Source organism: Oryzias latipes, chromosome 17 (assembly GCF_002234675.1).
Source record: "Oryzias latipes chromosome 17, ASM223467v1".
NCBI lineage: Eukaryota > Metazoa > Chordata > Actinopteri > Beloniformes > Adrianichthyidae > Oryzias > Oryzias latipes.
In genome coordinates, this window is record NC_019875.2 from 24,620,096 (window position 1) to 24,631,380 (window position 11,285).

At 38.2% G+C, this 11,285-nt stretch overlaps 1 protein-coding gene across 4 annotated transcripts in view; it reads right to left on the minus strand.

Moving 5' to 3' along the window:
• Positions 1-9,062, minus strand: part of tnr (tenascin R) — a 139,378-nt gene extending 130,316 nt beyond the window's left edge. For 2 of the 4 annotated variants that reach the window (XM_004079342.4, XM_011486828.3), the window contains exon 1: positions 8,622-9,061. The gene's annotated coding sequence lies outside the window, so the exon portion shown is untranslated. Of the gene's footprint in view, positions 1-8,621 lie in introns of all 4 variants that reach the window. The other 2 variants (XM_023965028.1, XM_011486829.3) reach the window with 2 other exon arrangements.
• Between the last annotated feature and the right edge of the window lie 2,223 nt (positions 9,063-11,285).

Consider the following 11,285-nt stretch of genomic DNA (forward strand, 5'->3'; position numbering starts at 1 on the left):
TGAAGAAAGACGATTGCATTTAGTATAACTTTTTCAGAACCAAGAATATTAGATGGCCTGAAATTTGCTCAGTTTTTTAATCAGAATTGTGGCAGACAGTGGGAGTTTTAAATATAGTGGATAATACGTTGAGGAAATCCTAAATCAGTTCTGATGAATGCCTCTCAATTAAAATAAAATTGAATGTGAGGAGAAAAATGAATACACTGCTGGCAGTGAACAATAGAAACATCTGCCAGCTCTGCACAGCTAAACAATGAGCATGCTCTTTAGTTTGTCTTAACTGCTGCCACAAATTTTCCCAAGAGCCACAGATGTAATAGCTAAAAATGGTAAATTGTGTATAAAAGAAAAAAAAAATCCCAAACAAAAAACAGCACAACGCTTACATTCAGCAAGTGTCTGATTGTTTTTTTCAGTTAGAGCCTCTATTACATGCAAATCCAGTGAAAGTAAATTGGACATGTTTCATCTCTCTTCTATATGTACTGATTGAGATAAAGTAATGATAAAGTCATCCCGCATTACGGTGGAAGCAAGACATTTTGTTTTTTTGACTGAGGTGCTGAGACAAGTTTCTTTTCAGTCACAGTGGTTATCTTCCGAGACGAGTTACATCATACCTCCCCACTTCAACAAAACTGTGTGGTAGTAGCCAGAAATTGTATTTTATATCATTTGGTGTTACATACATACACACACACACACACACACACACCCACACACACACACACACACACACACACACATATACTGCTGAGGGATGAATCAGTCAAGTTGGAAACCAACATTTAAACCAAATATATGAATTATTTTTCAATGAAAAAGAACAAAGCTATACACATATTGTACATTTTCTGGCCAAAAAAAAATATATAAGGTCCATTAAATACTTTTTCTTTCTTAGTATATTTTAGATTCTACTAATAAGATGCTCGACATGGTATACAACACAATGTGAATTATTTTAACTTAGATATACAGAACAAGCAACCACCATAAATTTCTTTCTTGCATTAAAATAGTAAAATGTTGATTGACAGATGGCCGGGGATACCTAATTAACAGGCAAAAGGCAAAGTTCAAAGCAATTTAGTGCAGTGTGCTTTAATTGCATTTATGACTAATTGGTAAGGATCATAAATTGGTAAGATAAATTCATGTTTTCTGTTTATGTGCGTAACAAATGTGGAGTTGGCAAGCTGATAACCTAACTTTTACAGAACATTAAAAGTGTAATTATAAAAATATGTAGTGGATTTGCAATGTTTCAGAAAACCAGACTATTTTTGACAAAAACTGGTCTTTTTAGATGATTTTAGGAGTTGAGCTGGACTTGTCCCCAAAAAGTGTAAAAACAGCGCATGCTGCAAGGCTGTTTTTCAACATCCATGTTTTTCTCTTCTCCCTCCACGCTGACAAACTGGATGATGTGCTTAAAACATCAAAAAGACATCTTATACTTTCTTCACACCTTACCTCTTCCTCACGAGCTAAAAAAGAAAATGCCAGGTTTTCTTCCACGATAACTTTGTAAGATATTTTTATTCTGGCCTGACAGTTTAGGTGTGCTTGTTTTCAGGTTGCCAGACTGACAGGTTAATTAAGTAGAAAGCTGATGGATTGCAGAGAAAAAAATTAAAAATAAATAAATAAAAGGTACAGATATTTAATATAATTTTACAATATTCAAATTAACATATTAATCAAATCATGTAGTGCCCTAATATCTTATTGTTTTACTTATTTGCCAATGTATTTAAAATTGATATATTATTGTTATTTTTATATTAAGTATACAAGTTCTGTTGAAATTTTCCATATAAATGATATTTTAAAAAAATTATAGTGGTCTAAAGAATGAAAAAATTAAAACTTTGTTTGATAAAATAACTTCCCTTTTGCAGCATTTTAATGAATCCACAGAACCTGCATTTGTTGATAGTTCATATATTGAGGATGGATTTAGGGAACATTTATGTGAAAATGATTTAAATAATCTTCTAGATGTTCAGTGACAGCCTAAACACTACACACACACACACACACATATAAAAGAGAAGAAAAGAATAAAAAAAAAGCATCAGGATGTCTTCCCACTGTAGCACTGCAACATATGCACAGCTTTTTTCGCCCTCAGCTAAGGGTATCTCTTGAGCTCCTTTGTTTGTATATTTAAACATCCTTTAAAGAGTGTCTGCAGGAGGCTCACACCTGAACTTTAAGCTTTTTATTTCACAGTGTGGGAGAAAACGTCCCTTTCTGCAGGACATGCATGCAGTAATGCGCTCACAGATATGCCCTACCAATCACAAAGACACAGGTACCCATTAGGTCTGCACTAAGCAGAAAATGTCTTTAAATAATAAGTTTGAAGACGAGGTCAAAAAGAAATGGAGGACCTTTGAATTTTTTTTCCCCCTGTACTGAAAGCAAAGTGGAAGAAAAAGAGTAGCAGTAGAAAAAGAGTGAGATAATGTTTGGATGAAAGAGGTGGAACTGGTTTTGAAGAGAGGGGGTGGGAAGAAAGAATGTGAGGAAAGATGGAGTGAATGTGAGGGAAGGGAGAGAAAACACCAAATGTACTAGTGGAAAAACTCCAGTTTGGATTCAGGCACCTTAGCTAATGAGGATCATTAATGTGGCCTCCCTAGTTACTCTAGATACTGGGGAGGACAGGAAGATGCAGGGATAAAAATAAAACCTCTCAAGCATATTCCCATAGGATTTTTAAGGCAGACACTTGTGGGGGGAAAAAAGGAAATGTGGTGCATTCTGGCTGCAGTAGGCTCATCACAATGCACCACATCCCACAAATCCTGATATAAGCAGTTCAGGAACAGGGACACTTGGTTGAACTCTGAACTTCTGGGGATTTTGCTCACAGCAGAGTAGCAATGATAAAAATATCTCTGTGATATAACAAATTGAGAATAAAGATGAAGGTGAACATGTCTGCAGTTCTTGATAATATAATTCAGGAGCTTATCAGTTCAACTCTGCCATTCCATGTGGGAAATTTGCCTTTCAGGTGCAGAATGGAAAGAAGAGGAATAAGATCCCCTTTCCACTCCACTCAACTGGAAAGCACTCCATCTTACCCACATTATTTCAAGTGGGCAGTCCACATTTCTCCCAGAACTTTATGATCCTATCAGCTCTGCCATTTTCTCTCTCTTCACTTGCTGTTTAACACACAGTAAAACAAAAAAAAAGTAAAAAAATGCAGCAAGGCTTAAAACCCACTCCTTGCTGCTGTCCTGCTTCTATAAATCCCTTGTGATGAACTGTGCAATTCGTTTAAAGCACTTCCGACAACTTTAACAGCACATTTAATTGAGTGGTTAAAGCAGAAGGCATCAAATTAGGTTGAAAATATAAAAGACCCTGGTTAGACTTTCAGAATGTAGCAGAGAGCTGCTCACTTGGACAACTTGTTATCGATTCTTGTTTTACCCACACTCAGCACTGTCACTCTACACCATTCAGCAGCTGCATATGTGGAACCAACAGCCTCTTGCTGGATCAGGCATCCTCTGCCAGCAAATACTGCAAACTTGCTAATCCATCAGTGCATTTGCCTTTTTTTATTTTTTTTTATTTCATACTAGATGCCCACACACTGCCTAGCATCTAAAACAACACAATAAGAATGACAAGTGCCTTGATGAGATCAGCATAATCGGCGCAACCCTCCTGTTTTCTGGGAACAAGCTGTCTGGTTCTGATGAACACAAGATGTAAAGCAGGTTTAAATACTGTAGAATTTTCTTAAAAAGGCTTTATTTTTTAATGTCAGTTAGAGGTTGTTTGTATGCTGTGACCTTTACCATATTCTTTAAATATTTTTAAACCATATTCACTGAATTTGAGGATTTTAATGTGATGTTCATCTTTTTCATTAAGTGTGTGGTCTTAGAATATCCTTGTAGTAAGGGAGATATAATTACATCATTTATAAAGCGCAAATATGTTTTTTATTCAAATGAAAAAAAGGCCCTAAATGCTAAAACTTGATTAACTCAAACTGTACTTTGTCTTTGGGCAAATTAATAGCAAAATAAGAAACGAATCATCCAATTTGGTGTGACCAATCAACCTATGAAGCATGTTTTTGGACGGTGGGAGGAAGCCGGAGTCCCCGGAGAAAACCCACACATGCACAGGGACAACATGCAAACTCCACACAGAAAAGTCCCCCATTGATGTTGTGTTCTTCATGTCCCCCAGCCGGGACTTGAACCCTGTTGTTGTGAGGCAAGAGCGCTAACCACTGGATTTGACTTTAAGCTTAATCTTCTTGGTTTTGTTTTATTTTTCATAGTTCAGTTTGTGTTTAGGTTCTTTTATCATGTTTTTTTTTGGTTCTGTATTGTGATGTTAACCATCATCCTCTCTGTATTTAAATTGTAATTTGAGTTGTACCATTTTTGATCTATGCTTCCCTTTATCCTTCTCCAGTTACGTCTCTGTTTACGCCTAGCTTTTTTCATGTTTTAGTTTATTGTTGTTTTGTAGTGTTCCTTTATGTTTTTTTTTTTATTTATTTATTTTTTCTTATTAAGTAATCAGGTTTGCCTCTGATCTCCTGCATTTGGGAATTTTTTTTATTATTAAGTAATCAGGTTTGCTTCTTATCTCCTGCATTTGGGAAATTCACGAAACCATCTTTTCAAGACTTGGAACACATTTTCCTTGCAACTCTAAGTCACATCTTCAAGTGTCTTTGGATGAGACACCAAAGCCAAAGTTCCTTCTGGTGCGTTTGGTTAAGCGTCATCACCACTCCCCAAAGCACTTTGAATAATAACGGGTACAAAGTACACACCAATCAACATTTCCATTCAAGGGTTTGCAATTTGAAAACAGTAAAGATTTTTCTTATGAAATATAGAGAACAGCTTTTTTTGCTCAATGCCCAAAGTTTGAAAATAGGATGGAAGAAATGGAATCCCCGTTCCTTTTTCCCTCTGTGAACGGGCTGCATGTGACTCATCTTTATTCTAGTTGTGGCATTTGTTAGTGCATGCGGTACATTTCAGAGTTCTGGTCAGTTCACATTGGAAACTGATAGTGCAAAGCTAGGCAAGAAAGAACACAAGCAGAAAAATATAAACTTGAATATAAACTTAAAACTGTGCCACTGTAATATTTATTTCAACAGTAACTACAACCAAGCAAACAGCATATCTGAACAACTGATATGAATAAAATCCATTAAGATTCAATACAAAAATATTCACATTTATTTCAATAATATGCTAATGTATAAATTCATCTGGCATGAAAATGCGTTGGATGCATACATCTTGCACGTCGGCTTGCCGTTTGAGCTGGATTACTTGTGTGAGACACAGATAAAGACTAATCTCACGGTGTACGTGGTAAATAAAGGAGAAAACCCAAGAAGGAAAATACCGTTTATTAAAAGCAAGCAAAACAAAACTCTTAGAAAATAGTTTAAAAATTTAAGAGAAGAAAAGAAAACCCACAAATTATTAAAAAATAAACTACAGGATTCTTACAACTCCTAAAAAAGTATTTACATGTAAATGCTGTACTTGACATGTCTAGTTAAATAGTATGAATGTGAGCCTATCAAACAGGATTTTGACTTATGTTGGGCTATTATTTTGCAGACAAGGAAGAAAACTGCTGCAGTGGTAGACATAAGTAAGTTAACGGTTAAGGATTTATGTCCCTAATTGTTCTTTACTACTATGTTTAAATCAGTGTATTTGATGGATGATGCAGTTGATAATTAAAAATAGATGTGTCCATACTTAACCGTCCTCATAACAATAAGTAATGATGGTAGTTTAGCTAGCACAATTAGAACTTGCGTGGAGGAAAATATAATTCCTCAAAACCTGAGTATTATATAAATTATTCATTTCCACACAGACAATTGTAATTTTTTCAGCTGTTCATTGGTTCACGGATAAATGTGCATGAGTTGGGAACGGGGAAAAGAATATTGGTCAAAATAATCCTGTTACTGTGCAAACAACGTTTAACTAATGCCACCTACTCTTTCAGCAACATGTACAGATTTGCATTTGCAACACACTGTGTCAATTAAACACAACCTCCCAGCCAAACTGAGTCTCAACAAATAAAAATGGGTGGGCAATGTCAGGAGACATTTACATAGCTTTGCATCGGCTCGAGTTACTGAGATGCCACCGTTGTTGTGTGTTCATATTTGTTCATTATGTGTTCATGAATCTGGAGCAAAGTTCATGTTAAATGTTCCAAATTCAGAGACCCTCCTGAAAGAGACAATCATCTTTTGACACACTCAGAAAAGGAAAGTCTAATACAAGCATTACAACAGTGTTTTAATTAGACTTTTAATTACACATTTTGTGTGCAACAGTATTTTATAATTAGTATACGACAGATGTGTTACGCCAAGCAGTTTTCACAAATGCTTTTTCACGTTTAATGATAATTCATCCTCGTGTGTGTGTTCATGGGAGTTTGAATATGTGTGACAGGGAATGACAGTGTGAGTAATAAAGAGATAAAGAGCCAGTTAGAGATAGGAAAAAAGGGAGTACAGAGCCCCCAGTATGAGAAAGCAGCAGGAAAGTGAGAGTCAGATTTGGCGTTTCAGCTTAATGACACTGGTCCCACATGGGAGAGAAGGAAAGCCAAACTCTGTGTGAAAAATGATAAATGCAGAGACAAACAACCCCAAGCTTTTCCACAGAAATCAACCGCTCAGCTTCCATGTTTACATGAAATTACAAATTCTCCTTTTCTTTTCTTCTTCCCTACTGTCCATTTCTGTCATTATCCAGACCATCTTTCTCTGATAATGCAGTCCTGCTTACAATCACAAAAGCTTTCAATATTATGCTATTACCTCAGTGAATTGCATCTCCAACCTGTTCTCCTGTCGTGACCATGGACAATATGTCTGGCCGACATTGACAAATTAAACCAACTCAATATATGGCAATAACCTTCACAGGATAACATGGGGGAGGTTGTGATAGATAGGAATAGGGACTGAAAGAGTAATGGAGACACATACAGACGGATGACAAAATATGTGGGGTATGGCATGCATATCATTCAACATATACACAAAGAACAAAGAGACTCCAACTTTTTGAACATCAGTTTGCCAAGCATTTAAAGCGCAGTTATCCCAGGAAAGAGGCTTAAAGGCTACACAAAGATGTGAAGCAAAAGCTTCAGTGCTGCCGCGAAAAGATTTAATGAGAGGTCAGCTTCCATCAAGACATGCAGAATTTATTCAAAAAAAAGGAAAAAGTTTAAGCTGAAACAATTTATCACGAAAACGTTTCACTGCGAATATGTTTACTTTGATATTTCGCATTTCTCATTTGTAATTCATTTTGAATAAAATGTATGTGCTAAATTGTATTCATAAATGTATATTAAGTGGTTTTAGCAAACTTTTGAATTATAACATAAGTATTCTGTGCCCTGGTCTTGCAAGTTCAGATCAAATGGTGAAAAACACTGTTATTTTTGTCATCTTCTATTCTCACTTTTGCCAGAACAGGGTGACAGGTTTAACCCCATCACTGCAGCCCATCCCAGCTTCAGATCAAAGGTAGAGTGCACCCTGACAGTTTGCCAGCACTTTGCAAGGCCACACATACACACACTCCTATGGGACAACAAAGTCACTAATCAACCTATAAAGCATGTATTTGGAGAAGAAGCAGGAGTGCCCAAAGAAAGGAAGAAACTGTCTTCTTGCTCTGGGACAACAGTGCACACCACTGTGTGTCCCTTCGAAATTGTCACAGAGTATTGTTATCTGATGCCAATGTATTGTTCATTTAAACTGCTATAGTGTTTAATAAATAAAAAGACTGTAAAACTGAAATGTGTTATTATTTATCTTCAGTAAAATATATATGAATAGTTAACCTCCACAATTACCATGATGTTATTGTTACATTTAATTTAAATAAACTGAGAGGACAGAAAAAATAAAAAAAAAACTTGCCAACGAAAATGTGTCCTGAAAAACAGCCTGACCAGTTTACTTAAAGCCTTTTGACTGAAGTAAAGACAAAAAAATGGAATCCAATACTTTGTTTATTTAAGAAAAAAAATGTCATATTAAAGTATAATTCTTGTCATAAACTAAAGGTAGGACAGACTGCCATGCACAGGTATCAAGCACACTAGTTTATCTTCTCAAAAAGCGATATCCCATAATGACCTGTATTAAATCGCTCAAGTGGCAGCTATTCAGGCACATTTCACCTGTTTTGACAAACCGTTTCAGCAGCACAGCTGAGCCTCACATTCACGCGCACGCCGCCTCCGAGGCAAACAAAAGAGGGTCGTTAAGCAACTATTGTTGTGGTCCTCTCTGCTCAGCATGATAAGGGCTTGATTGATACTGAGCTTTCCCGGTTAACCACCTGGCTAGATAATTGTAATGCGCGGCACCTGGCAAATGACGCGCACATCAAAACTGGGGGGGGGGGGGGGGGGGGGGGGCGCTGGAACTCAAAGTCAAAACTGTCCATCAGCTGGGAAAACAAGACAAGAGGATCCCACCTTTCTGCGTGTGGATCAAGCCGAGCTCACCTGCCAAACACCACACTCTTCTCAAGTTCACTCACCTGCTCTGGGTGACCAGCTGACGGCTTTGAAATCTGTCTAGGGCAGTTTCTTCCCCTGGCTGCTGCTGCTGTGGTCACTCTCTTTGCGGCGTTGCGCGGACGTCCTATGCGCCACTCAGCCTCCCTGTGTGGCTCCACGCGAGTGCGTAGATTTCTCTGGCAAGTGGTACGTTTCCCTGCTGCTTCCACGAGACTCAGATGTGCGCTCTCTCTCTCTCTCTCTCTCTCTCTCTCTCTCTCTCTCTCTCTCTCTCCTTCCCTCTCCGTGTTGAGCAAATCTCAGCCTCACACAGCTGCAGAAAGAAGTGTGAGGATGGGCAGCGTGGGGCTCCACTCCACCTTCTCTTCCACTGCCTTCCTCTTTATCTCTCCTTCTATCTCACGCAAGATGAGAAGCTTTCTCTCTGCTGTCAGCAGCTAATATGATCACTGTAGCTATACTCCCATTCATTCCTTTACCTTAAAAGAACTGAACATTCACTTTTTGTGTTGCTTTCCTCATTGATTCCTTTCTTTTCCTTCCCTTACAGTATTGATCTGTGTGTCTTTGCTTGTGCCGCCTCTAGTGGCTGACTTGTCTCCCTGCTGTTCAGAGCAGAGGCTCCAGCCATTTTAGTCATTGTGTTCATAAAATAATTTTGAATAGTTGTGATGAAGTGATGAGAATCAAGTGTTTTAAAGTATACACTTATAAAAAAAACTGTTTTTGGCATTTCTAGCATGTTCTAGAAGCATAATTATAAAGAAAATGAAGATTAATGTTACATCTGAGTATTGTTTTTAATCCAAATTAAAATGAACCAGGAGCAGACGAAAAAATATGAAGTTGGAAAAACCCTGTGGGTGTTATAATTGACTGTATAGGAGAACTGGACAGACGTTCTCCTCCTCCCTTGCATTCCAAATACCAACACAGTAGCCCGACCCCAAAGATGTCTATTGAGAAATAAACAGCTATTAATCAGTCATATTTAATATGTCAGACAAACTTTTCTTGCTCTGATAATTTTTTTTAACAACCTGCCAATCATGCTTTTTTCATGATATTTTTCTCTTTAAGTTATTTGAGGTATGAACTGACCAATTACATCCTTCAATTAAAGCGCAGCTGGCCCCCACCTCAATGTTTGACAGATTTTATAAAGCCCACATTTAGTGGAAGGGGTGTGGACTTCAAACAAGCTAACTCCTGATTGGTGACAGTAATTGACATAGAAACGTTGACTCAAACGTACTCGGACCAATCACTGTCGTCTGGCTCCAAAATGGAGACGTCCGTATTGCGGAAAAATGGCATCTGAATTGGCTTCATTTCACTGGAGCCGGACGTAAGGCATTTTTTTATCAGTGACATCCCACTCGCTCAGTCCAGTTCTCTTATACAGTCAATTGGTGAGACGTAGGATCTACAGCAGCAACAACAAGCTCACTGCTCCACTCCATTCTGATAGATACTTTTGGACAAATCTTTTATTTTGGCATCTGGCTCAAAATACAGTAGAATGGCTGTATTGCTCCAATTTCGGTCACTATTTTTGTTGCACCTGTAATGTTAGGTTGGGAGTGCGAGGGGCACTAACAGTTCCTTCCACAACTCTAAACCAAATTTTTTAATGAACTTGTGCTGCTCTGCAGAGACAGTCTGTTAGAGATTGACAAAAGTTTTTTGATTTTTGCTAAAATTGGCACAACACACGCTATGGAAGCCTGAATCGTCCTCCAGTTGCTTCTACAAAGTGCATTTAATTCTGATAATGCACACTTCAAAGGCCATTAACCCGCTTATAACATGGTCACTTTCAAAAGAAATACATCTTCAGTTTTTAGTACGTTATTGTTCTTATTTTTTTTTCTCTCACAAAAAGCAGACTTTTTGTTACGTGGTGCGGCATATTGACATGCTACATAAAAACGCAACGCTTAACCGGCAGAGCCAGCACCGACCTCGAGTGTAGCAGCAAAGAAAAGCCATATATATATATATACACATATGATGCACCACACAAACCGAAGGAGCTACAAAAACGTAAGATGCACCCGGGACACGCGCCCCTTAATGCACGCGCCTGTCAAACTCAGGACGCGCACCCCTCGAGACACGCGCCCATCAATACTAGTCTCACAAGACTAATCACACAAAACAAACTAAACAAAATTACCGTGTTGCACCGAACTAGACTCAACACAAGTTTGGTTAACAGTTTTCTTTTTCGTATCTACAAAACCACGGCCATGTGCTTAAAGCACAAACTTCACAAGTTTTGGCCAAACCAAATAAGCCACATTACACATTAAAAATGCTGTAACAAAATCAGCGATTTAAGAGCAATGTTTTTACTCACTTTTTATGAGCAGTGGACGCCCTCTGTGGCAACCCCAGCCTGGAACAATACAATTGGATATGCCCTTGCACAGGTTACAGCTGCAGGAACTTACGCACCTACCTCCGACCAATTGTGTTAGTGGCATTGGGAACACCTGCAGCAGCCTCCACTCCTACACCGTCGCCTAACCCACCTCCAACTGATGTTTCCAGCTAAGGTCTCCCTGAGGGTTGGAGCAGTCCCTGCTCAGGCAACTGCTCTTCTCAAAATGCCCTTGGTCTTGAAAACCCTACAGGTCACTGACTTCAAATGCCATGTTATGGCCCAAAAGAAAACAAAC